Source organism: Esox lucius, chromosome 11, assembly GCF_011004845.1.
Source record: "Esox lucius isolate fEsoLuc1 chromosome 11, fEsoLuc1.pri, whole genome shotgun sequence".
In the NCBI taxonomy this organism is placed as follows: Eukaryota; Metazoa; Chordata; class Actinopteri; order Esociformes; family Esocidae; genus Esox; species Esox lucius.
In genome coordinates, this window is record NC_047579.1 from 11,819,048 (window position 1) to 11,844,626 (window position 25,579).

General features: G+C 40.3%; 1 protein-coding gene and 1 long non-coding RNA gene across 2 annotated transcripts in view; one reads left to right on the top strand and one right to left on the bottom strand.

Moving 5' to 3' along the window:
- Window positions 1–25,579, top strand: part of LOC114840345 (NLR family CARD domain-containing protein 3-like) — a 246,059-nt gene that overhangs the window by 80,860 nt on the left and 139,620 nt on the right. The gene's annotated exons all lie outside the window — the stretch shown is intronic.
- On the bottom strand, window positions 5,421–14,986 carry LOC117595318. The gene is made up of 3 exons (XR_004576529.1): window positions 14,903–14,986; window positions 13,858–13,974; window positions 5,421–5,712 (listed from the first exon to the last, which is right to left on the bottom strand). It is a non-coding gene; the product is annotated as an uncharacterized LOC117595318 (long non-coding RNA).

A 25,579-nucleotide genomic window follows, 5' to 3' on the forward strand; every position in this document is an offset into this window, starting at 1 on the left:
ATCTGGGATTAAAACAAGCAAAATAATCAGACATACAGCATTTGGTCCTTTGTTTATATCAAACCAGACAAGCAAATCCTGGCCCACTGGATTTGACTCTAGAGTGCCTAAATCTGCTACTTCAGCTCACTTTGAAGTTGACCCTACCTTACAACAGTCAATTTCTCAAATCCACTCAAACATTAGTTCATCTATAGGCCTAATTTCTTTTTTTATGAACATGCGTGAATTTATTTAAATTGTCCATCCTCCAAATTCAACCACATTTTATAACCAAAGAGAAAAACAAAACACTCAACCCAAGAAAATAGAATATATAAATGCCAGCATTGAATCAGCATGGTAAACCTAAACTTGAAAAACATTTAGGCTTTTGGCCTGTTTATACACTGATCGGGCATAACATTCTGACCACATGCCTAATATTGTGTAGGCCCCCTTTTGACACCAAAACAGCCCTGACCTTTTCGAGGCATGGACTCCTATAGATCTCTGAAGGTTGCTGTGTTATCTGGCAACAAGACATTAGTAGCAAATCCTTTAAGTCCTGTAAGTTGTGAGGTGGGGCCTCGATGGATTAGACTTGTTTGTCCAGCACATCCCACAGAGGCCCGATTGGACTAACATCTGGGGGTTTGGAGGCCACGTCAACACTTTGAACTCGTTGTGTTCCTCAAACCATTCCTGAACAACTTTTGCTTTGTGGCAGGGCGAATTGTCCTGCTGAAAGAGGCCAATGCCATCAGGGAATACAATTGTCATGAAATGCACATAGTCTGCAACAATGCTTAGGAAGGTGGTACATGTCAAAGTAACATCCGCATGAATATCAGGACCCAAGGTTTCCCAGCAGAACATTGTCCAAAGCATCACACTGCAATCGGCTTGTGTCCTTCCCATAGTGCATCCTGGTGCCATGTGTTCTCCAGGTAACCGACGCACACGCACCCGGCCATCCACGTGATGTAAAAGAAAACGTGATTCATCAGACTATTGCTCCATGGTCCAGTTCTGATGCTCATGTGCCCATTGTAGGGGCTTTCAGCAGTGGACGGGGGTCAGCATGGGCACCCTGACTGGTCTCCGGCTATGCAATCCAATACGTATCAAACTGCGAAGCACTGTGCATTCTGAAACATTTCAATCAGTACCAGCATTAACTTTTTCAGCCATCTGAGTTACAGTAACTCGTCTGTTGGATCGGGAAGACACAGGCCGGCCTTCGCTCCCCACGTGCATCAATGAGCATCCGTGGGCGGGACATAATCGCAGCATTTATCCAATCACCGTCTACATTCGGACCATTGAAAAGAAAGGTTCTAAGCAGCCCCATTGAAGTCAATGGACGCTCGGCTTCAACAGAAATGCAGTGTAACTACTGGATTGTATGAGAAGAAAACTGAGTCAGCCGACCTGTAGCTGATTCTGAACTAAATAGTTTTAGAGATGAACGTGTTTTAACGCTTTTTTTTGTCAATAAAATGTTTACACAATAGTACATATTTGACCATCATATTTTTTTACATTATAGGGGAAGCCCGAGCTTCCCTTGCAGTCTTAAAGAAATCCCCACTGCTCAGATCTTTACATTTGGCAATTTCTTATGCTTCTAACACATCAACTTTGAGGACAGAATGTTACTGCCTAATATATCCCACTCACTGACATGTGGCATGAAAATGAGATCAGTGTTTTTCACTTCACCTGTCAGTGGTCATAATGTTATGGCTAATTGGTGTATATATTTATATAGATTATCAGTGTTATTCACTTCACCTGTCAGTGGTCATAATGTTATGGCTAATTGGTGTATATATTTATATAGATTATCAGTGTTATTCACTTCACCTGTCAGTGGTCATAATGTTATGGCTGATCGGTGTATATATTTATATAGATTATCAGTGTTATTCACTTCACCTGTCAGTGGTCATAATGTTATGGCTAATCGGTGTATATATTTATATAGATTATCAGTGTTATTCACTTCACCTGTCAGTGGTCATAATGTTATGGCTGATCGGTGTATATATTTATATAGATTATCAGTGTTATTCACTTCACCTGTCAGTGGTCATAATGTTATGGCTGATCGGTGTATATATTTATATAGATTATCAGTGTTATTCACTTCACCTGTCAGTGGTCATAATGTTATGGCTGATCGGTGTATATATTTATATAGATTATCAGTGTTATTCACTTCACCTGTCAGTGGTCATAATGTTATGGCTGATCGGTGTATATATTTATATAGATTATCAGTGTTATTCACTTCACCTGTCAGTGGTCATAATGTTATGGCTGATTGGTATATATATTTATATAGATTATCAGTGTTATTCACTTCACCTGTTAGTGGTCATAATGTTATGGCTGATCGGTGTATATATTTATATAGATTATCAGTGTTATTCACTTCACCTGTCAGTGGTCATAATGTTATGGCTGATCGGTGTATATATTTATATAGATTATCAGTGTTATTCACTTCACCTGTCAGTGGTCATAATGTTATGGCTGATCGGTGTATATATTTATATAGATTATCAGTGTTATTCACTTCACCTGTCAGTGGTCATAATGTTATGGCTGATCGGTGTATATATTTATATAGATTATCAGTGTTATTCACTTCACCTGTCAGTGGTCATAATGTTATGGCTGATCGGTGTATATAGCACTTTTTAAGGGTCCGAACAAAAAAGTATCCTCCTCCAACAATTACTTCAATAGTGACCAACCACTAAGGAGATTGCTGAAAGTACTGGAATTGGGTTAAGAACTGTCAAACACCTTATTAAAACCTGGAGGAATAGTGTTGAACCATCAACTTTAAACCGTCAGAGACTCTGGAGCAGGTAATGCGGTCTAATGAGTCCAGGGTGACCTTATTCCAGAGCAATGTGTGTGTCAGGGTAAGAAGGCTAGGAAAAAGAAGGCAGAATGTTAGGAAGAACCTAGAGATGACCCAGGCTCAGAGGGGTGACCAGTCCTGAGATATTAAGAGTCCAACTGGAATAATTAATAAATGCATGTGGGCTAAATCCAGAGTCTATTTCAATTTAGATTAGGTCAGAAGTATGACTAGATGGAAAAGAACAGGGACAGCAACGGGGCCCCCAAACCAGGTACTCCGCATGTGTGGACCAGGACCTTATGTCCTCCTAAAGTTTAAAACGTGAGGAGACTGGGAAAATTCAGAAAATGCTTTTCTCATATCAACAACAATTTATAGTGGAGAAGGATAACTTAGTGGGGAAGCAGAACTGACCCAATCCCCCAGCACAATAGCATAGCAGCGTAACACCTTGGAACTAAAACGGGGGGGTCCGGCAACACTGTGGCCCTACCCGGGGGAGGCCCCGGACAGGGCCCAACAGGCAGGAAATCAATCCACCCACATTGCCAGGCATCAACCAAAGGGACACCCAACAAAACCCTGAATGAGGGCTAAGTATTGCCAGCAGAGTACAGCCCAATTGCACAAGTGCGCAACAGAGAGTCAACAACAAGCCAGTGACTCTTCCCCCGAAAGGCATTGGAGGGAGGGCATCCCAGTGGCGATGAGAGCCCACCTGACAAGACAGCAAGGGTGGACAGTATCAAGCCTACTGGTCAACTTCACGCCCCTGGGCCAGGATACACCTAATTATAAACCGTGCTGTAGAGAGTTTTTAGTAGACACTTGAAAGTTTGCACTGAGTTTGCATTTCTAACCTTAATTGGCAGATCATTCCACTGTAGTGGAGCTCTATGAGAAAAGGCCCTGCTGCCAGCTGTTTCTTTTTAAATTCTAGGTACAATTAAAAGGCCTGCATCTTGCGATCTAAGGTTATGGCTGGATCATTTCAGCAAGGTAAGTAGGAGCAAGTCCATGTATTGAGTTATAGGTGAACAGTAAATCCTTAAAATCAGCCCTACCCTAACAGGCAGCCAGTGTAAAGAGGCTAGTACAGGAGTAATGTGTTACATTTTTTTGGTTCTAGTTAGGATTCTAGCAGCCGTGTGCAGCACTAATTGAATTTTATTTATTGATTTGTCAGGGTAACCAGAAAGAAGAGCATTGCAATAATCTAGTCTAGAAGTAACGAAAGCCTGGATTAGTTTTTCTGCATCAGTTTCAGATTTTTGCAATGTTTCAAAGATGAAAATAAGCAACTCTTGATCAAAGGAGAGGTCAGGGTCAAGGGTAACACTGAGGTTTCTTACAGTTTTTTGGGATACGACCATGCAGCCGTCGAGGTTCACAGTGAGATCTGCTAACAACGCTCTTTGTTTTTTGGGTCCTAAAACAAGCATTTCTGTTTTTCTTGAGTGTAAGAGCAAGAAGTTCTCTGTCATCCACTTCCTAATATCTGAAACACATGCTTCTCCATGCTCCATATATAACTTTGTGTCAACAGCAAAACAGTGAAAATGTACATTGTGATTTCGGATTACATCGTCCCGCAACATCATATATAGTGAGAACAATAATGGGCCAAGAACCGAGGCTTGAGGAACACCAAAACATACCTTTGACTTGTCAGAGGATATTCCAACCACACTAACAAACTGATATCTTTCAGATAAATAATATTAAAATCAGGCTGGAACATGTCCACGTAGATATGGGTTTCCAGTCTCTCTAAGAGAAGGGAGTGATCATTATGGTCAAAAGCAGCACAAAGATCAAGAAGCAACAGGATGGATAATTTTGTTGGAGTCGGGTCTAGCTAACAGTTTGTGGGTTTAGAACTCATTACGAATTTAGTGAATGTGTCGAGTGATACGGTATCAAGAAATTCAAGTGTCCCCATTGACACCTGGTCAGGGAGGTCCGGGACATTTTCAGGACAACTGAGATTTTGAGGACCATAACTATTTCAGGAGCAGTCTGTCATTTTGTTTAGTTATAATGTTTTCTAATGGTGATTATCTTTTCTTTAAAGTAGTTCATTTACTCATTACAATTAAAGTGAAGACCCACTTCACATTTTTGTTAACTTTACAACTGTATGAAAGAGACATTTTGGATAGTTTTTGTTCACCTCAATCAGGTTGGAGAAATAAGCTGATCGAGCAGACGTGAGTGATTTTCGGTATTGTACTGTACTGTCTATCCAGGCTAGTCTGAATACTTCCAGCTTGGTGGAGCGCCACTTTCGCTCCAATTTCCTGGAGGCTTGCTTAAGTGCTCTAGTATTGTCTGTGTACCAAGTTTCTTGTTGCGTATTTCTTTTGTTTTTAGTGGTGCAACTGTGTCTAATGTATTTCGCAGTGTTGAGTTTAGATCCTCGATTTGATCGTTTACACGAATTCCGGGATGTGTTTGTGGAGTGATAGGAACTGGAGGTGTACGGGACGGTGGTTGTGATCCTCACCGCACCGTGACAGTACCAGGAGACGGGAGAGCCGGCGGAGGGTCAGGAGACGGGAGAGCCGGCGGAGGGTCAGGAGACGGGAGAGCCGGCGGAGTGTCAGGAGACGGGAGGTAAGCTACGGCCTATCGCTTACTACAGCAGGAAGAAATCTCCAGTGGAAGAGGGATTTGAACACAACACTTCCTGGCTTTGCACTGGATGTTAACAACAACAGAACCCTTAGTCAGATTTCAACCTGTGGTTGTTCACACTGGTTCAAATGTTGTTGCAGGGCAGAAACAAAGGAGTGTCTGATCAACGTTTAGCAAGATGGTTGGCAGATCCACACACCTGGCCATCCACACACCTGTGAAACAGAACCAAAAGCCTTGGGGTCAGTTCTGGATCAAGACCTGGGCATACATAGATGGTTCACGCTACTGGGAGGATGGTTAGTTTCACACAGGCTTTAGTGTTTGGTGTCCTCCTTCTACTGTAAGTTAACTCCTTCCATGTCCACACAAGAGGCAGAACTCATAGCGCTGCTAGAAGTCCTCAGGACTCACCCTGAACCGTTGTGTGTATACAGATAGCAGATATGCGTTTGGGTTGGTGCACGACTACATGGCACAAGGGAAATTGTACAGGTTCCTCACAGCAGCAGGACAGGTGATTCAGCACCATGGTATCATCTCAATGATTTGGAATGAGATTGTCACGTTTGTTAATGTTCTCTCTGTATTGAAGGTGCAGGCTCATATCAGAAAAAACACTTAATTGCACGAGGAATAAAAACTTTTGCAGTACATATTGATGTTAACGGTAAAATGTTGCAAGTGATTAGAGTTGCGTCCAAATCACAAGGACAGAAAAGGAAAATAACAATACTAGGCTGCCTGTCTTTTAGCACTTCTAGCTTAGATATTATAGTGTATAACAACATTTCAAAACAGGCCAACATTTTTAGACCAATATTTTTTTTCTTGAGGACTGGATAATCATTTCTCAAATGATCTATCAAATTCACCATTTATTTAGGCAGAGAGAGAATGTAAAACAATGGGCCTATTTGAATTTAAGATTATTTAACACATTACATTAAAAGGAATTGACCTCCCCTTGTCCCACACTCTCAAAACCAGACACCCTCGTTTATGGTCTTTTTACTCAAGAGTAAACAAGTAATTTAGAAATGAATAGTATAGGACAGACCAGCAGGAAAAATAGGGGATTTTAAATTAGCTAAAGTAGCCATTAAGTATGTCGTAGAAGTAGTCTGATTTAAATGTTGGATTGTGTTGGGAAAGAATCCATTTCACAAGTCATTCCGACAAAAGGATTGCGACACGCTAATCAGCAAAAAAGGAACTTTCAAACAAGAATAAAAAGTAAGCTATATATTTTTACATTTTATCATAGGTACACTTCAACTGTGAGAGACAAAATCTAAAAAAAGAATCCAGAAAATCACATTGTATGATTTTTAAATAATTAATTTGCATTTTATTGCATGACATATGTATTTGATCACCTACCAACCAGTAAGAATTCCGGCTCTCATAGACCTGTTAGTTTTTCTTTAAAAAGCCCTCCTGTTCTCCACTCATTACCTGTATTAACTGCACCTGTTTGAACTCGTTACCTGTATAAAAGACACCTGTCCACACACTCAATCAAACAGACTCCAACCTCTCCACAATGACCAAGACCAGAGAGCTGTGTAAGGACATCAGGGATAAAATGGTAGACCTGCACAAGGCTGGGATGGGCTACAGGACAATAGGCAAGCAGCTTGGTGAGAAGGCAATAACTGTTAGAGCAATTATTAGAAAATGGAAGAAGTTCAAGAAGTTCAATCTCCCTCGGTCTGTGGCTCCATGCAAGATCTCACCTCGTGGGGCATCAATGATCATGAGGAAGGTGGGGGATCAGCACAGAACTACATGGCAGGACCTAGTCAATGACCTGAAGAGAGCTGGGACCACAGTCTCAAAGAAAACCATTAGTAACACATTACGCCGTCATGGATTAAAATCCTGCAGCGCATGCAAGGTCCCCCTGCTCAAGCCAGCGCATGTCTGAAGTTTGCCAATGACCATCTGGATGATCCAGAGGAGGAATGGGAGAAGGTCATGTGGTCTACTGAGACAAAAATAGAGCTTTTTGGTCTAAACTCCACTCGCCGTGTTTGGAGGAAGAAGAAGGATGAGTACAACCCCAAGAACACCATCCCAAATGTGAAGCATGGAGGTGGAAACATCATTCTTTGGGGATGCTTTTCTGCAAAGGGGACAGGACAACTGCACCATATTGAGGGGAGGATGGATGGGGCCATGTATCGCAAGATCATGGCCAACAACCTTCTTCCCTCAGTAAGAGCATTGAAGATGGGTTGTGGCTTGGTCTTCCAGCATGACAACGACCCGAAACACACAGCCAGGGCAATTAAGGAGACGCTCCGTAAGAAGCATCTCAAGGTCCTGGAGTGGCCTAGCCAGTCTCCAGACCCGAACCCGATAGAAAATCTTTGGAGGGAGCTGAAAGTCCGTATTGCCCAGCAACAGCCCCAAAACCTGAAGGATCTGGAGAAGGTCTGTATTGAGGAGTGGGCCAAAATCCCTGCTGCAGTGTGTGCAAACCTTGTCAAGAACTACAGGAAACGTATGATCTCTGTAACTGCAAACAAAGGTTTCTGTACCAAATATTAAGTTTTGCTTTTCTGATGTATCAAAAACTTATTACATGCAATAAAATGCTAATTAATTACTTAAAATGTGATTTTCTGGATTTGTGTTTTAGATTCCGTCACTCACAGTTGAAGAGTACCTATGATAAAAATGTGACTTTTATCCTGCAAAATTGGCAGTGTATCAAATACTTGTTCTCCCTACTGTATTTGTTAACCTAAAGTTAAAATGTTATATGATAAGATTATACTCTAAGTAGGGATATAATTGCATGTGTTGTGATTCGAATGAAGATTATATTTTACTGTGTTTTTATTTGTTGAATAATATTCTGTAGAGATTTATTTTGCTTAGCAACTGAAGTACCCTATTACTGTTATAAATATGGCCGGCGCAAGCCATATCTTGAGGCCCCAGTTGGGTCATCTTTTGTGACAACCCCTGTACTGAACTCAATCGAGCTAAATGGACTTTGCATACCATTGTATCCCTACTTAAAATCCCTACTTTAAAAAGCATGTGTGTTGAATAAAATATATTTTGTTTGTTTTTAGCATTTCTCTTTCGCAAATGATCTCTCTTTCACAAATAAAATAATGAATTACAGAATTTGTTTGTTTTAAATGGTTAATGAATATGAAAGATATATATTGTTTATATTTTAGGTCTCATCATACAAAAAAAAGACTAAAAATAGAGGTCTGAAGTGAATAGGCTGTGAACAGCGCGTCTTTGCTCATCTCTCCCAGGTGTTGTAGTGGGGCTATCGGGTTGAGTTTAACACAAAAGCATAGCTCTAGTCTCGTAGATTACTGGCATATCATAGTTTTACATAGGTGACATTAATAAGTTATTGAAAAACTGAGAGGAGCTATTAGAAAAAGATGAGGTCCCAAATGGCTAAGCTGTGAACGTCATGTCTTTGCCGGTCTCTCCCGTGGTTTGTAGTGGGGCTATCCAATGATTTTAACGCTGAAGCCCAGCTATAGTCTAATGTACATGCTGAACATAACTTTCAATCTCCAGCTCCTCACATGTTGCCTATACAATCAAATCCAGCACCACAACAAGCGTCCAGTACAGGTGTTGTGAATCAGTTGGATAGAGGCATTATCGCAATAGATTTAGCAACATTGAAATACGACAGCGTTTCAATTTTACTCACACAAATGTAATATATGATTTTTCTGCTTTCTGTGTTAATGTGTTAGAAATTTTGAATGACCTATTTGGCAGGGCCATGCTGAGCCTAGAGATATATTGCAATTTGAACAGTACTTCTCATGTTTTGGAAAATTATTTCTGGATATAGTAGTCTTGTACAGTCGAATCTATCAATCTTAGCTGATAAAACCCTAGAATTGTTAGTTCAGATTGTCAGGAACCCACAGGGTTTGGGGCAGAGGAAAGATAAAACACTTTTAAAATCTGAGATAATAAACAGCAAAAAAGGCCCATCTCATTATCCTTTAGAATTCAGACAACAGTTTGTGTTTGCCATTAGTTTAGCACATTTGCTCAATCCATGTTTTGCAGATTTTCAAGGCTTACAGAAAGCACATGATATTCATGAGCCATAGGTTTATCCATTCATCAACCTGTCGCTTTTTCTGATATAATCAAATTTGAAGGCTTGCTTGGCATCAAAATTGTGGTCCTGTATCATAATAGGTATGATTCATCCACCCGGACATTCCAGAACAGCCTCAGCCCTCATCCACCCGGACATTCCAGAACAGCCTCAGCCCTCATCCACCCTGACATTCCAGAACAGCCTCAGCCCTCATCCACCCTGACATTCCAGAACAGCCCCAGCCCTCATCCACCCTGACATTCCAGAACAGCCCCAGCCCTCATCAACCCTGAAATACCAAAACAGCCCCGCCCCTCATCTACCCTGAAATTCCAGAACAACCCCAGCCCTCATCCACACATGCTGTATTTGTTTGTACAAGACAATCATTATAACGGCATTATCAACATTAAGGGTTTCTTGGGCACACCTTATTTGTGTACCGCATGTCACATAGGTTATACTAGGCCTAGCGACCACTCATGTAAATACAACTGTGCCGTATGTAATGATGCAGACTGTCCATGTCTGCCCCAGCAATTCACAAAGTGTCATGATTGTAACTGCACATGCCACTCAGCTTACTGCCATGAAAAACATAAGCTTGCCTCGTGGCATCCAGTGGCAGCTAATTTTGCCGGCTGGTGTGACATCAAAAAAGAAATGTCTGCTATGTCATATCAATTATAACCTAAAAATCAATAGCCCCAAACCACACAAGTGTGCCATAAAGTGTTGTCCTATGTGTAAGGGGGTTTTGGAAGACGTTGGCGTATTTGAGAAGTCCCAAATAAGAGAAACCATCCGAAAAAACAAAAGACAGGTACATTCAGGATTATTAGGATAAAGAGGGCATATGTTTGGATCCTAAAAAAATACATGTCAATAAGGCAAGAAGAAGTGTTGCTCTGGTACAGTGGAGGTATAAATAAAATTACCTAAGATCCCCCGGCAATGTGAGCATACTGATTTTACGACAGCCTATGGACGTCTTGAAATGTACAATCAGATGGACAAGCTGCAGAGGCGCGTGCTTTTACCATGACATAGACTCTGTGGTCTATGTTACCAAGGCAGGTGAATGGAAACCCCCTCTGGGTATTTATTTGGGTGGTTTAACAAATGAGTTTGAAGATGGTGACCATATTACAGAATACGCATCCTGCAGTCCCAAGAGTTATGGGTTTAGGACTAAAAACAACCGCGTAGTCTTGAAGGTCAAAGGCATTCTGGGCTTTGTTGTTTAATATGGTCGACGTCCGCGATCCCGCGGACAGTGCTAATTTGCATACATATTTCGAAAAATAGATTCTCCATAATCGTCCGATTCCAATGGTATATTATTTGTAGCCACTTTCCTGAAGCGTTCCGTGTATAATTGGGGTTTTCCGTGTATAATATGGGTTGTATAGTTGTATAGTTTGGGTTGCTATGAGAACTTTTCACCAGGCAACGACATTGCCTATTCATCTTAGAAAGGCTCATTTGTACATCAGTATAAATATTACAAGCGTGTACATCACTATATATGATGTTTTTAACCATAATACATCGTTTGTATTATATATAAGATATAAAAATTAATATTTAGTCAAAATAGTATGGGGATGTTCTTGAGTTTTTGGGAAGAAGTTGGTAATTTTTCTGAGTTTATAAAATATATAAGTCCAAACGTAACTAGCGATCTAGTGCCGTTTTGAGTCATTACACCTATTACATGGGATTTTACATTCAATCTTATTTATTTCATAATGTTTTATTTCTAGGTAGAAGAACCACATTTTTTGGGGGTGCCTATATTTTTTACCTTCTATTATATTATTTTTCATTATTTTCAACCCAATTACAGTGTAATTTGATAGTAAAGGCATGAAAGTATGAGGAAATACCATTGACACAAAATCTAATAATGCTTTAAAAAAAAAATCTTGATGCTGAATGGCAGAAATGTTTTCCGAAAACATTTTTTTTGCCTGTCAAACAGATGAGTTTTATAAATATTGACCCAGAAGTCTGTTTTTATGTGTTTTTATTGTAGCCAGAGGGGTTGCTATTAAAAGGATACATCATAATAGGTTGTATCTGTTACAGAAATGAATCTAGGACCCAAAATGTCCCACTAGTGAAATCCGGCCGAAAGCCCCATAGGCTACCAAGGGTTAAGTTCATTCAACTGATGTTGAGGCACTAAATAAATTTTATTAGACATCATGAAATCAGTACCCACTCCTGGATGAGATTAGACAAGTTATGATTGGGATTGCCACACTGGCAAGTGAAATCCCAGACTTATATTTTCACAATGTGATAACCTTTCTCAACAGCCTTAAGCAGCTCAATAGAAACCCAGGTTAAAGATCTTTCTGAATCAGTATGTGAACAATCAGTTACCTGGTTTTCTATTAACTACATGATATAATACATCCCAGTCGTACGGCACGCCAAATGTTGCATCTGTATATTCAGTTCCTGTAAATAAACTGTACAGCTTCACTTTAGAGGCAGGGTAATCAACCCTAAAAATGAACCCAAGCATATTCCCATCAGGCAATTCGTGTTGATCCCTCAACAGTTTAAAGGACGACACTTGAGTTCTATACTGATTGAGGAAGTGCTTCTTTGGTGCATCAAATAATTCTGAACACAGTCTTCCATGTTTCTATCCTCCATTCTACGTCACCCTGTCCCCCCTTGACCAGCCCCCCTTCCCTTACCCATGAGCAGCCAGTTTAACCAGCCCCCCTTCCCTTACCCATGAGCAGCCAGTTTAACCAGCCCCCCTTCCCTTACCCATGAGCAGCCAGTTTAACCAGCCCCCCTTCCCTTACCCATGAGCAGCCAGTTTAACCAGCCCCCCTTCCCTTACCCATGAGCAGCCAGTTTAACCAGCCCCCCTTCCCTTACCCATGAGCAGACAGTTTGACCAGCCCCCCTTCCCTTACCCATGAGCAGACAGTTTGACCAGCCCCCCTTCCCTTACCCATGAGCAGACAGTTTGACCAGCCCCCCTTCCCTTACCCATGAGCAGACAGTTTGACCAGCCTCCATACCTTTCCCAGGCTCATCTCCCTCCCATGAGAAACACATTTTCAAAACATCATAGACCTATGAAAGCATATATAAATTACTTTTATTACCCAAACATCCTGGGTCAACCTCATAAAAACCACCCCTCCCTAAAAGACACCTGGGAAGTCCGGAAATTACCCCTTTTAAACTTTTTGACATAAACAACAAATTATTAATCCCATAATCACCTTTTACATCCAGTCACACCACTCAAAGTCCAAAGGTCAATTCCTAAACAAACAATATCACATCCCTCTCTTATGTGATTTATGGTAGGTTCCACCATTCAGAGGTGATAAAGTAATGGTTTTGGCCCAATCCCTGATTCCTGACCCTGACCTGCCCAATAGTCTCCTTTTCCTTATGGAGGTGGAAGGTCTATGACCACCATCCCCACGTGCATGTGACCCTCCTACAGCTCATGGATAAGACATATTTCATCAAAAAGATAATGGTTGAATCACTGAACTTGTGGTGAAAGATGATTACAAACCAAATGAAAGCAAAATCAGTTGTTTTGAATTCAAGATTTACTGGTTTAAAAGTATGATCAGTTTGTAATCAGAGCGTTGAAACACTGCACCATACTGTTGATAATAGTACCAAAGCAATGAAAAATGTAAAAATAGTTAAGAAAATCCTCTCAACATTTACATTGTATAAACATCATGTATTTCAATGTGAAACACGTCTTTCTATGTAGCACGCTGATATTTGATCTGGTTTGTTGCACTCAGTTAATGTCGGATGTGCTTAGAAATGTGTGTTTTCTGAACTAAGGGTGAAATAATACTACATACTTGTGTGAACAGCACCCAAGTGACAAAACATAATAGAAGAAATAATCTTAAATCATTCCTAGCAGACATCCTCTGGTAATTCATGCCAGTTCTGTAAAAAAACATGTACCAAAAGCCCTTTTTACTAAAGTAATTACACCTAATTAGTTAATGTAGGTTAGTAATGTTATCAGAGTTGAAAACTTTGAACAGTGCCTCCTAGGTAATTTGGATTAAAATATCCAAATGAATGAATTCAGAAATAAGTTTTAATGTCTTCTGGAATATATGATGAGAGTTTCTACTAAATGACATAACATGTAAACAATATTGTTATCAACTAATGGGGATCCAAGTAAGAGATATTGTTGCGTACTTACTGATCATGACCCACAAGTTCTTACCTGTGTTCAGTTGAAAAGATTCTCTCTTTGAACTTGGTAGGTCGTCCCATAGACCAGTCACTCTCCATGGACACACAGCTGGGTACAGAGGAGGCTGGTCTCTCCTGATAGATTAGGCTTCAACACATCAGAGACCAACATTACATCTCTCTCCTACTATAATGGGAAACATACATTCTTAGAATGGTACTGGTAATTTACTTGATTATTTAACCCGGACAACCAATGAACTGGCCAAAGGATTTCAACTGTAGGAGAAAAGGACAACATACAACACAACTATTACTTCACTTATCAACTCTGACCTCAGATGGGGAAATACAACATTGCATTATAGTGTTAATGTCTTCCTGCTGTGTTAAATGCTCAGTGGGTAAATAATCCATATTGGGCATTAATAGAGGGGACTAACGACCCACTGAACTATTTGGGGTAAAGTAAAAGACTCTGTTTCACTTAGGGATATCATACAATTAATTATTACAGTATTAATATTATGTAATCACAATATTGTTTTAGTGTATATATAATATAATAAAATGATTGTTATAGTGTCAGAATCAAAACATTATTATTATAACATAGATTCCTAAATTATAATCTGACCTCTTAGCTTTGATTTTTTGTTTACAAGACATGCTCATATTTGAGGCTGTGGCTTTCTCCTCTCTGTTCCTAGAGAGACTCATTTTAGAGGCAGTGCCCTTTTCTCTCTACCCAGAGAGACTCATTTTAGAGGCTTAGTCCAGTCCTTTACTCTCTCTGCTTAAACCTGTAAACACATCATGGAAATACACTTCCTGCATCAAGACTTAAACTGTAAAGACTACAGAGACACACAATATCTGGTTCAGACACAAACTGAATATAATTACACATTACCTTTGAACAAACAAAGACACATCACCAGCAAATATGGACTGAAATCCTGTTTTGACTTTCCTCTTCAACTACATTTTGCTGGTGACAAACTGATTTACTTTCTCTTTGAAAACAGACTGACTAACTAAAGTAGCAGTCCTTCAAAAGAAATGTGATGACTTACTCCATGTGGTCACTCCCTGTTTTCATCTTTGAATTATCATTCTGAAAAGTCTATTCCAGTTTAAAGATAAAATAAGAATATGCTGCTCAGTCGTTTCAATATGAACCATGTAAAGAAACCTTACTTCTGTTTTCAGTTGTGTCATCAGGAGGTGGAGCTAACAGACATTTGATCTCATTCATTTTGTTAAACATACACAGGCTGATAAACTCAAACAAATGTTTTTGTGTTTAAATTTTTTTAGGGTTTACCTTTGAAACATGTTTAGATTCCCACAATCTGTAATAATCAGATGTGAATTAATGTGAAAGAACATGAGAGAACTAGGAAGGTGAAAGAAATAAGATCCCATAATAGACCCCATATTAAACAGCTCATATTATCTGTTTTATTAACCACATCAGTCTAATCTGTGACTCTCCATTCACTGTAAAAGAGGTCAAACAAAGCAGCAGTTCTATGACAAGAAAGGAAATATGTATACTGGGTTATAAAACATTTAATTCCAGACACTCATGTGGATTTAAACTTGAAAAGCCTTTAATGTGTTAGCTAGATCATCAGAAAAAACAATGTGTTTCGGCTTACACCTTCATCAGGTTGTCAATTACAGAGTTGTGATGAAGCGTTTACAGCAGGAAACACCTGTGTCAAACAATTACAATTAGTTACATTTTATACAAACAGTATCCATTTTCCCTTGCTGTTCTCATATATGTCATAGATGTGGTAAGACAGACAGAGTGTGTGGTGTATGTTCATTTAAATGTTTTATTTATGTAAACCATACAACGCCACCTTTTATACTCGCGGGGAGGTCCTCAGGACAAGGGACACAGGTCTGTCAAACAAATTACATCAAACCACATTTCCGTGCCAAGGTTTCTTTGCAATCAAAGACAATAAACACCAAAATAAGAGTAGGTCTGACTGCAATCACGAGAAACCAACAAGAATATCAACCAGGCAAGGAATACCTTGGAAATACAATGCACAAATTTATGAAAACACTTTTCGCAAGATAATACACACAATATGATACAGTAGTTAGAAATAACACACAGGTGATAACTATCAAACACTGTAAATATCCAAGGCTCACCTCCAGGAGCAGGAGCAGCAGACCAGAGGGCTCTACTATGAAGAGAGGGACCAGGCTTATCGAGGTCACTTTAGCAGTAACGTGGTTACACCGAGTGTAACTTCCTGATAAACCCGTACTATGAAAAGTGACTAAGTTTTACACGAGGCAGATCCAGCGCAATTCTAAAAGATCCGGGGCTATAGACCTGGACGCCCAGTCCTAACGACACACCTGCTTCTAGGGCCAGATGTATCTAATGCCACTCATCAGAGTAATGCCCTCACTGTTGAACAGACAAGTGTGCCTTGTTTTGCAATATTTTGCCAGTGGACATTTCATGTACTCCATCTGTGATGCTGAACATCTGAGTAATTATACTGTTTGGTGTGCAGTTTGCAAGGTGGTACTTGCTCTCACTAAACTGCTGGATGCATTTTTTGTGTTCCCTGGCTATTTACGCGTTCTAAAGATCAAATATGCTTTTTATTGCAAGTAATTCGCAAAAAATACTTGGTCTATTTTTAACACTAGAACCGCTAGGCCTTTTTTACCCCCTTTAACCCCCAGAGCCGAACGCCGTTTGGCGTCATTAGCATACGAATCATCCCTATTAGCAAGGATATTCTCCTCCACAGCATCACCATCCAGCCAGAGCATCAGTTAATCTATTGGGTCGTCATCAAACTATATCAAATAGTCAAAAAAATCATGAATTGCAAAATGTGTCTTTTAAATGAATTTCAAAAACACAAGAATGTGTAAAAAAAAATAACGACCCAAAAAAAAATACATAGAAAAAGACAAGGTTGGAAATTATTTCAATGCCAATGCATAGCTCTAGTCTCATAGATTACTGGCATACAGTATTTTTCTCTAGGTGACATCAATAAGTTATCGCAAAACCGAGAGCAGTTAGTAGAAAAAGAGATTTCGTTGGAATTTCGTTTTGTGAATAACTATTTAGCCTAATACATTTCACTTCAATAAAATAATCAGAGAATATTCAAAGAGAGACGATACGATGAGTGTGCGATTTAGTTTATCTTTCCCTCCTAAAATAATGTAGATTTACATTTTCGATTTACATTTGATGAATTAGCCTGCACACTAAGCTGAATCTCCTATTGAAAAATGGTAACCCATGTGATAAGTAGCCTATATCATTTGTATTATGTTTCAATAATGGACTAATTTAGTTTTCATTCATCTGGGAGTATCACACATTCACACATTGACGTCATGCATTTAGCGAGGGGTGATTAGCGCCTGAGTACCATTTGGGTACCAACGCTAAGTGGTGTGGCCTGTTGGCTGATTAAGTTAGAAAATAGGATAAACATTTTTTAGTGAATCCTCTCTAAAAAAATTCTGTTTGTCAGTTTAGAATTCCGACAACAGAACAATGTAATTTACGCCTATTTAGGAAAAGTCATGGAAGAAGGAGGGTGTAGCTTTCAAAATGGCAGTTGTATTTTAATTACAAACTCAAACACCAATTGGCGTAGGCATTTGGCGGTTCTAGTGTTAATATGCATAGGCTGGGCCTGGGCTGTATACAGAACACCATAGGAATCCCAGGGTGATTGGTGTGTTTGACTGTACTCATATTCCCATTAGAGCCCCTGAGAGAACATGAGGAGGTTATGTGAATAGGATGTCAATTCACAGCAGTCATGTTCAGGTATTTGATCATTAAATTCATACAGGTAGCCCTTCAACCTAGGTGTTTTATGGAGTAGATCTTAAATAATTAAGTGAGTTAATTATTAACAATTTCAATTCAATATCAGAGATGTAGCCCATGTGTAGGCCAAAACTGAATTATATTAATTGTTTTCACATATTTAGACATATTACTTGTCCTTACATCTCAATCATACTACAAATAGGCTAAGAGTCTGTAAGACAAAAGAGAACATGCTGTTACGGATTTACTCTGTTGGCAATGCGCTGCCAACAATCCTTCCTGGCTTTGTTGGCCTCCACGGTGTGAGATTTAGCTGTTGACCTTCCTTTAAACTCCTTATATCCTGACATTATAAACATGCATGCTACCAGGGAAGAATACGGAGCACAAGGCCATGTGCAAAAACGTATCTTACGTCGTCAAACGCACCCCTTTTAGGCTGTGGAAGATGGAAAATGTTCGCAATATATTACAACAAAAACTTCTCAGAGTCTGGTATAACTGTTGATTATTTGAAGTTTAATTATGTGGCACCAAAGGAACAATCATCATGACAAGTACAGAGACCAATACACAGTAAGTCATTACAGATTGTTCTGAATAGGCATTTCAAGTTTCAAGCTTATATCCTCCTCCAACAGAACAGATGACGGAATTAGCATTTGCAGAATGTACATACAAGGAATAGTAGCCACTTTGAAGTAGTCTAAATATGCAAGGTTACACAAATAGCTCCAGGAGACAGAAAATCATAGAATGTTGGTTGCCCAGATAACCTGGTCAAAGACTGAGATGTATCAATCTGGACAGTTACTATATGGGGACTTAAGTTAACTATGTTCTTCCCAATAGGGAATAGAGCTCCTTTCACCTGTAGAATGTAAGTAATAATAACCCTTTGCTGTTCAAGAGCTTCCTCCTAGAGAACAGTTTCTTATGGTGGTTTTATGGCACAGGCAGAAGCCTGTTTCTTTTACTGCTAAAAGGAGCCAAGGCCCTGCTCAGCCTACATTCTATTCCTCACTGTGAAGGATGAAGCATTCAGACCTGTACCATTCTGTTGGTGTATGACACATATACACTGGCCTACTTGTCATCCAGAATATGGTGAAGGATGAAGCATTCAGGCCTGTACCATTCTGTTGGTGTATGCCACATATACACTGGCCTACTTGTCATCCAGAATATGGTGAAGGATGAAGCATTCAGGCCTGTACCATTCTGTTGGTGTATGCCACATATACACTGGCCTACTTGTCATCCAGAATGTGGTGAAGGATGAAGCATTCAGACCTGTACCATTCTGTTGGTGTATGACACATATACACTGGCCTACTTGTCATCCAGAATATGGTGAAGGATGAAGCATTGAGGCCTGTACCATTCTGTTGGTGTATGACACATATACACTGGCCTACTTGTCATCCAGAATGTGGTGAAGGATGACGCATTCAGGCCTGTACCATTCTGTTGGTGTATGACACATATACACTGGCCTACTTGTCATCCAGAATATGGTGAAGGATGAAGCATTCAGGCCTGTACGATTCTGTTGGTGTATGACACATATACACTGGCCTACTTGTCATCCAGAATATGGTGAAGGATGAAGCATTCAGGCCTGTACCATTCTGTTGGTGTATGACACATATACACTGGCCTACTTGTCATCCAGAATATGGTGAAGGATGAAGCATTCAGGCCTGTACCATTCTGTTGGTGTATGCCACATATACACTGGCCTACTTGTCATCCAGAATATGGTGAAGGATGAAGCATTCAGGCCTGTACCATTCTGTTGGTGTATGCCACATATACACTGGCCTACTTGTCATCCAGAATGTGGTGAAGGATGAAGCATTCAGACCTGTACCATTCTGTTGGTGTATGACACATATACACTGGCCTACTTGTCATCCAGAATATGGTGAAGGATGAAGCATTGAGGCCTGTACCATTCTGTTGGTGTATGACACATATACACTGGCCTACTTGTCATCCAGAATGTGGTGAAGGATGACGCATTCAGGCCTGTACCATTCTGTTGGTGTATGACACATATACACTGGCCTACTTGTCATCCAGAATATGGTGAAGGATGAAGCATTCAGGCCTGTACGATTCTGTTGGTGTATGACACATATACACTGGCCTACTTGTCATCCAGAATATGGTGAAGGATGAAGCATTCAGGCCTGTACCATTCTGTTGGTGTATGACACATATACACTGGCCTACTTGTCATCCAGAATATGGTGAAGGATGAAGCATTCAGGCCTGTACGATTCTGTTGGTGTATGACACATATACACTGGCCTACTTGTCATCCAGAATATGGTGAAGGATGAAGCATTCAGGCCTGTACCATTCTGTTGGTGTATGACACATATACACTGGCCTACTTGTCATCCAGAATATGGTGAAGGATGAAGCATTCAGGCCTGTACCATTCTGTTGGTGTATGCCACATATACACTGGCCTACTTGTCATCCAGAATATGGTGAAAGATGAAGCATTCAGGCCTGTACCATTCTGTTGGTGTATGACACATATACACTGGCCTACTTGTCATCCAGAATATGGTGAAGGATGAAGCATTCAGGCCTGTACCATTCTGTTGGTGTATGACACATATACACTGGCCTACTTGTCATCCAGAATATGGTGAAGGATGACACATTCAGGCCTGTACCATTCTGTTGGTGTATGACACATATACACTGGCCTACTTGTCATCCAGAATGTGGTGAAGGATGAAGCATTCAGGCCTGTACCATTCTGTTGGTGTATGACACATATACACTGGCCTACTTGTCGTTGAGAATATGGTGAAGGTTGATTCATCTGACCATACTACTTTCTTCCACATCTCTTTAGACCAGTGGCTATGGTTTTTGCACTACTGAACTCTCAAATGGGCATTTTGTCTCTTTGTAATGAGGGGTTGATGCACTGCAAACCTACTGTAATATCACTCTGTGAAGTTCTCAATAAACTTTTCTTGTTTACACAATGTGATCATGTACTGCATTCACATTCTCAGAAACCGGCGAAGAGTTGCTCTTTTGTTTAATCTTCCATATCACAGTAATGCATAAGCATCATGGTTATTGAATGTGCTCTTTCAACCACAGTGTACAACCCTATTTACTGATGCCTTTCCCATGGGTCTAAATGCAGATGGAACTTTAGTCACTGTTCCTATTGTATCACTATCCAGTTGAACAGTCTTTATTATTAAAGCTCCAGGCATCCTTTCCTCTTGTCATCATGATCCAAAGTCAACTGGGCCTGCTCAGTATTTTCATGATTGGAAGTTAATTGTATCATACAGTACACCTGTACGGAAGCATCTTTATTCACTATGTTCCTTCACTCATTTATTCAGTTTTTCCCTTTAATTTGTCAACCATCCGTATATAATATGAATGTTATTTTGCTCCTAATGTTAGAATGGCTCTTTGGACATCCTGCTGGAACTCATCTCCCAGGACCCTCAGCGTTATCCAGTCATAGGCGCCACTCACAATGAGACGTCTGTCCAGCATGCCGTTCAACTGTAATCATTTCTCATCTTCTTTCACTTCATTATTTACAACATTGTGTTATTATTCTTAAGTGTTGGTATTGACACGTCTTTTAAAGGAATTAGTCTGTCATTATTTACCAAATTCAGGCAAGACCTCTTTCTATGTTTTACTTGAGCAACAAACTAAAACTACTTCAATAAACAATTTACACAAAACCATTTTGCAATGTTCCATAAGGAAGACCATTTACCCCTACCCATAGCCACTTTTGACCTGTTTTCACACATTTCTGTTTCATTCAACCTTTATTTGCGAAACTCTTTTCACAAATGCCTTTGTAAAGCTCAGTTGTCAAAGACAGGTAAAGGCAATAACAAAAAACTGGATGTCCGCTAAATATGGAAATTCTTGAACTGATGTATACTTGGTCCTATACATGTATGAATGGGTTACTAGTTAAAGTACTGAGTCCCCATGTTTAGATAAGAAAAGGAATGTAGGAGAGGGGGATCTGGGGTTTATAGTCATTATTGACTGGTATCAGCAGATTATAGGGTTACGTACTGATGATTGTCCAGTATTAATTTAGAGATTATTTATCGTTACTTGGTAACCTGTGTACTCTCTCCTTGCAAGAATAAACTGTTTATTGTGCAACTGAATTTTACTTACCATTTTCGTAAACGGTTTGGACTTAAGAAATTGCCATCATAGAGAACAGGACAACACTTACTTCACCTATCAACTCTGAGCTCAGATGGGAGAACAGGACAACACTTACTTGACCTATCAACTCTGAGCTCAGATGGGAGAACAGGACAACACTTCACCTATCAACTCTGACCTTAGATGGGAGAACAAGATAACACTGACTTCACCTATCAACTCTGACTTCAGATGGGAGAACAGGACAATACTTACTTCACCTATCAACTCTGAACTCAGATGGGAGAACAGAACAAGTGACCACAACAATGTCCTGATTAATAACCCTATGACGCGTACAAGCACACCGGTGTGATTAGAACGTATTGTTTAGAACGCAAAAAAGGTTTACTCACGTACCAACAGGCAGCCAACATTAGCAGTTTTATTTTCAACAATAAACATAATGCACAAAGACGAATGATATTAGCGACTACTATAGAGTATCTTACAATTTTCTGAAAGAGCTGACCGCCGGTCAAATTCATTGTGTAAAAGCTTTCTAGAAGTTAAGTTCCCCGTCATGGGCGCCGCTATGCTTTTTTTTTAATCAATCAAAGATAAAGAAAGGTGAGTAACTCTGAGACCTGATGGTCATTTACATTTGACAGATTTGCCATCCTGGGAAAACTGTGTTTCTTTTGAAAATACAATGTCTTTCAAACGGAGACAGCTCACAAATGAAGATATACTTGAGTTGTTTTTAATTCTGATAATGAGTCAGAAAATCAGAGTGAGGAGTCAGACTACCCCCTAATCTTGTGGCTATGGAGAACCCTGAACCTGAGGACCCTGAGGTAACCACCCAAAAAAATGCTGATGAGGATGGAGGCAGGCCACTTGTGGGTGATGTGGTTGAAGTCAGCAGCAGCCACTGGAAGGACACCAGTCATATTACTCCCCCCCGTCCCTGCCATTGCCTTTGACGAGGGCCAGTCAGGAGTGCAAACCAGTTTGCCATCTCCCACTGAGGCAGAGGGCTTCAAGCTCTTTATGACAGAGCAGCTGGTTGGAGACATAGTGGAGGAGACCAACCGCTATGCACTGGAGCTGCAGGAGAACACAGAGCCAGGAGTAAGGGGAAAGCTTGTCGAGTGGGTGTCAACAACTGTTAGTGAAATGTATATCTTCTTGGTATAGTGATACCTCCTCATGGGAATAGTGAGGAAGAACTCCCTGAGGGAATACTGGAGTTCAGATCCTATGTTTGCTACACCCTTCTTTGCAACACTCTTTTCCCAAGACTGCTTCTTAGTCCTCCTACGATGCCTGCACTTTTCCAATAACGCCACAGCAAACCTCCCATACCCCTTGCAGAATAAGGAGAGTTCTATCAGGACTGACAAAAGCATTTGGTCAGGTCTTAGACCCCTACAAAGATCTGTGGAAGGGTAGGTTGTCCTTTTGACAATATATTCCCTCCAAAAGGCACAGGTTTGGGGTCAAATTCTTTGTTCTGTGTGACATCAAGACAGGATTTGTTCAGAACATTATAATATACACAGGGTCCACTACTGACATCCAGCACTATGAGGGTCTTGGTGTGTCCGGATCAGTGGTAATGACCATGTTGGCTCCTCACCTTGGCAAGGGCCACACACTTTATGTGGACAACTGGTACAGCAGTCCAACTCTGTTTCAGTATCTCTTGTCTAACAGCACTGTAACAGCACTGAGTAACATTAAGGGGATGCCCAGATTCAGCAGCAGGAAGATGCAGAAAGGGGAGGTTGAATTCTTGGACAATGGGAAACAGCTAGCTGTGAAGTGGCATGACAAGAGGGATGTTCATGTCCTCTCCAGTGTCCATACTGCCACCATGTCAGAAACCGGAAGGGTCGACCACCTGACAGGAGAGAGGAAGGTGAAACCTGACTGTGTGCAGGAGTACATTAAAAAGATGGGAGCTGTTGATAGGGTTGACATGGTCAACAGCTTTGTGGAGTGTGCCCGCAAAACCACCAAGTGATACAAGAAGATATTCTTCCATCTTGTGGACACTGCACTCCTCAACAGCCATATTGTACATCGCCATCTGACAGGTAAGATAATACCTGAACAAGTTGTTTCTTTGTAATTGGATATACACAAATGTCAATATAATTGCATAAATCACTCATTATCTTCAACTCTCTCACACGTATAGGTGAGGTTATCACATACCAAAAATATCGGGAGAACCTCATGAGAGAGCTGCTGGAGGAGCATCACATCCCTAGCCGTCCACCCATAGGAGGCCGGCCTTCTGGTGACAACCCCCTGCGCCTCACTGCAGGACATTTCCCAGCTCAAATGCCTCAGACAGATGCCCAAGGCAGCCGAACCAGACGGCACTGCAAAGTATGTCTGTCCGGGACCAGGAGCAGGAAGCTGAGGAAGTTAACAAAGTACATGTATGTACCTTGTGACACACCCCTATGTGTTACACCATGCTTTGGGGAGTACCACACTCTCAAGCACTATTGAGCAATTATATTCCTTGTTCTGTTTTGTGTGGTCTTTTTTACTGCCATGCATGTTTTGTCTTCTAGTAAGTGTCTTAGTACCCAAATAAATTGTTATTGTAAAATGTATTTAGTTAGTCTTTCGGGGGCATAAGACTTTTTCACAGCACTGTATTTCTAACTTTGTGCGTTATTTATATTCCAGTAAGAGGAATTGTAAATAAACAATTATTTTCAGTGGAATACTCGTATGCAGTGTCGTCAATACAGTTAACGCCTTTTCTTACTATTTTTAATTCCAAGAAAACTATGCACAAGGCCACTGTATTCAGACCGCCTCTTGATCACAATGAAATGGGCTATACATACATCCATATGAAGACCATAACGCAAACCAACACATTACTGTTTACAGTTTATGCAATTATACACTACTCACCATTGTGTTGGGAAAAGATCCGTAGTCACGAATGCATAGCCAGTTCCGGAAGGCGTTCAGCAAATTCTCGTGTCCCAAATAATCTTAACGATTTCATAAAAGTTGACAGACCATAAGTTTAACCTTAGCTATACCCAACCTACCTAACGTCAATGCATCGGCTAAGTACTTCACCTCTAACCTACTAACACCAACTGAAGTTTTTTAGAAAAATATTTTCACTGCATATTGCACTGGGGTAGGCTAAATTAAATCCGCTACGGTGTTAAACGGGCTAAGCACTGTTTTACAGAATATTACAATTTACACGAGTGCCATGCTTTGCAGATAATGTGCTTTTAGCCACTACAGTAGTACATTAGTTGATGCATTGAAAGAAACACGCTGGCTAATGGCTAGTTCAAGTAAATTCTACACTGCAGAAGTTGTATTTTCAATGTATTATTTAATTAATGTTTTTAAAATGATTTACTTATGTTATTACTGGTTGTCATATACAAATAGAATTTTTAATTGACTGGTCAAAATAAAAAAAAGAACGAAATATATAGCAAACAGCGTGGTTCTGGTAAACTGCAGCGAGTGGAGCTGCAGGTCAATCCTGTGACGTCATAATCACATTCTAGAACTCAGATCTAACACTGAAATCACGCGCAAAAAAACTCACGCTGGGGTGCCTAGAAGAGACATTTGGAACTTTCGTGTGAAAAGGTTAATTTGTGTTTCCTCGACTTGATTTGCCATCATGATGCTACAATCGTGCACAATTCTTGCTGACAGGGGCATG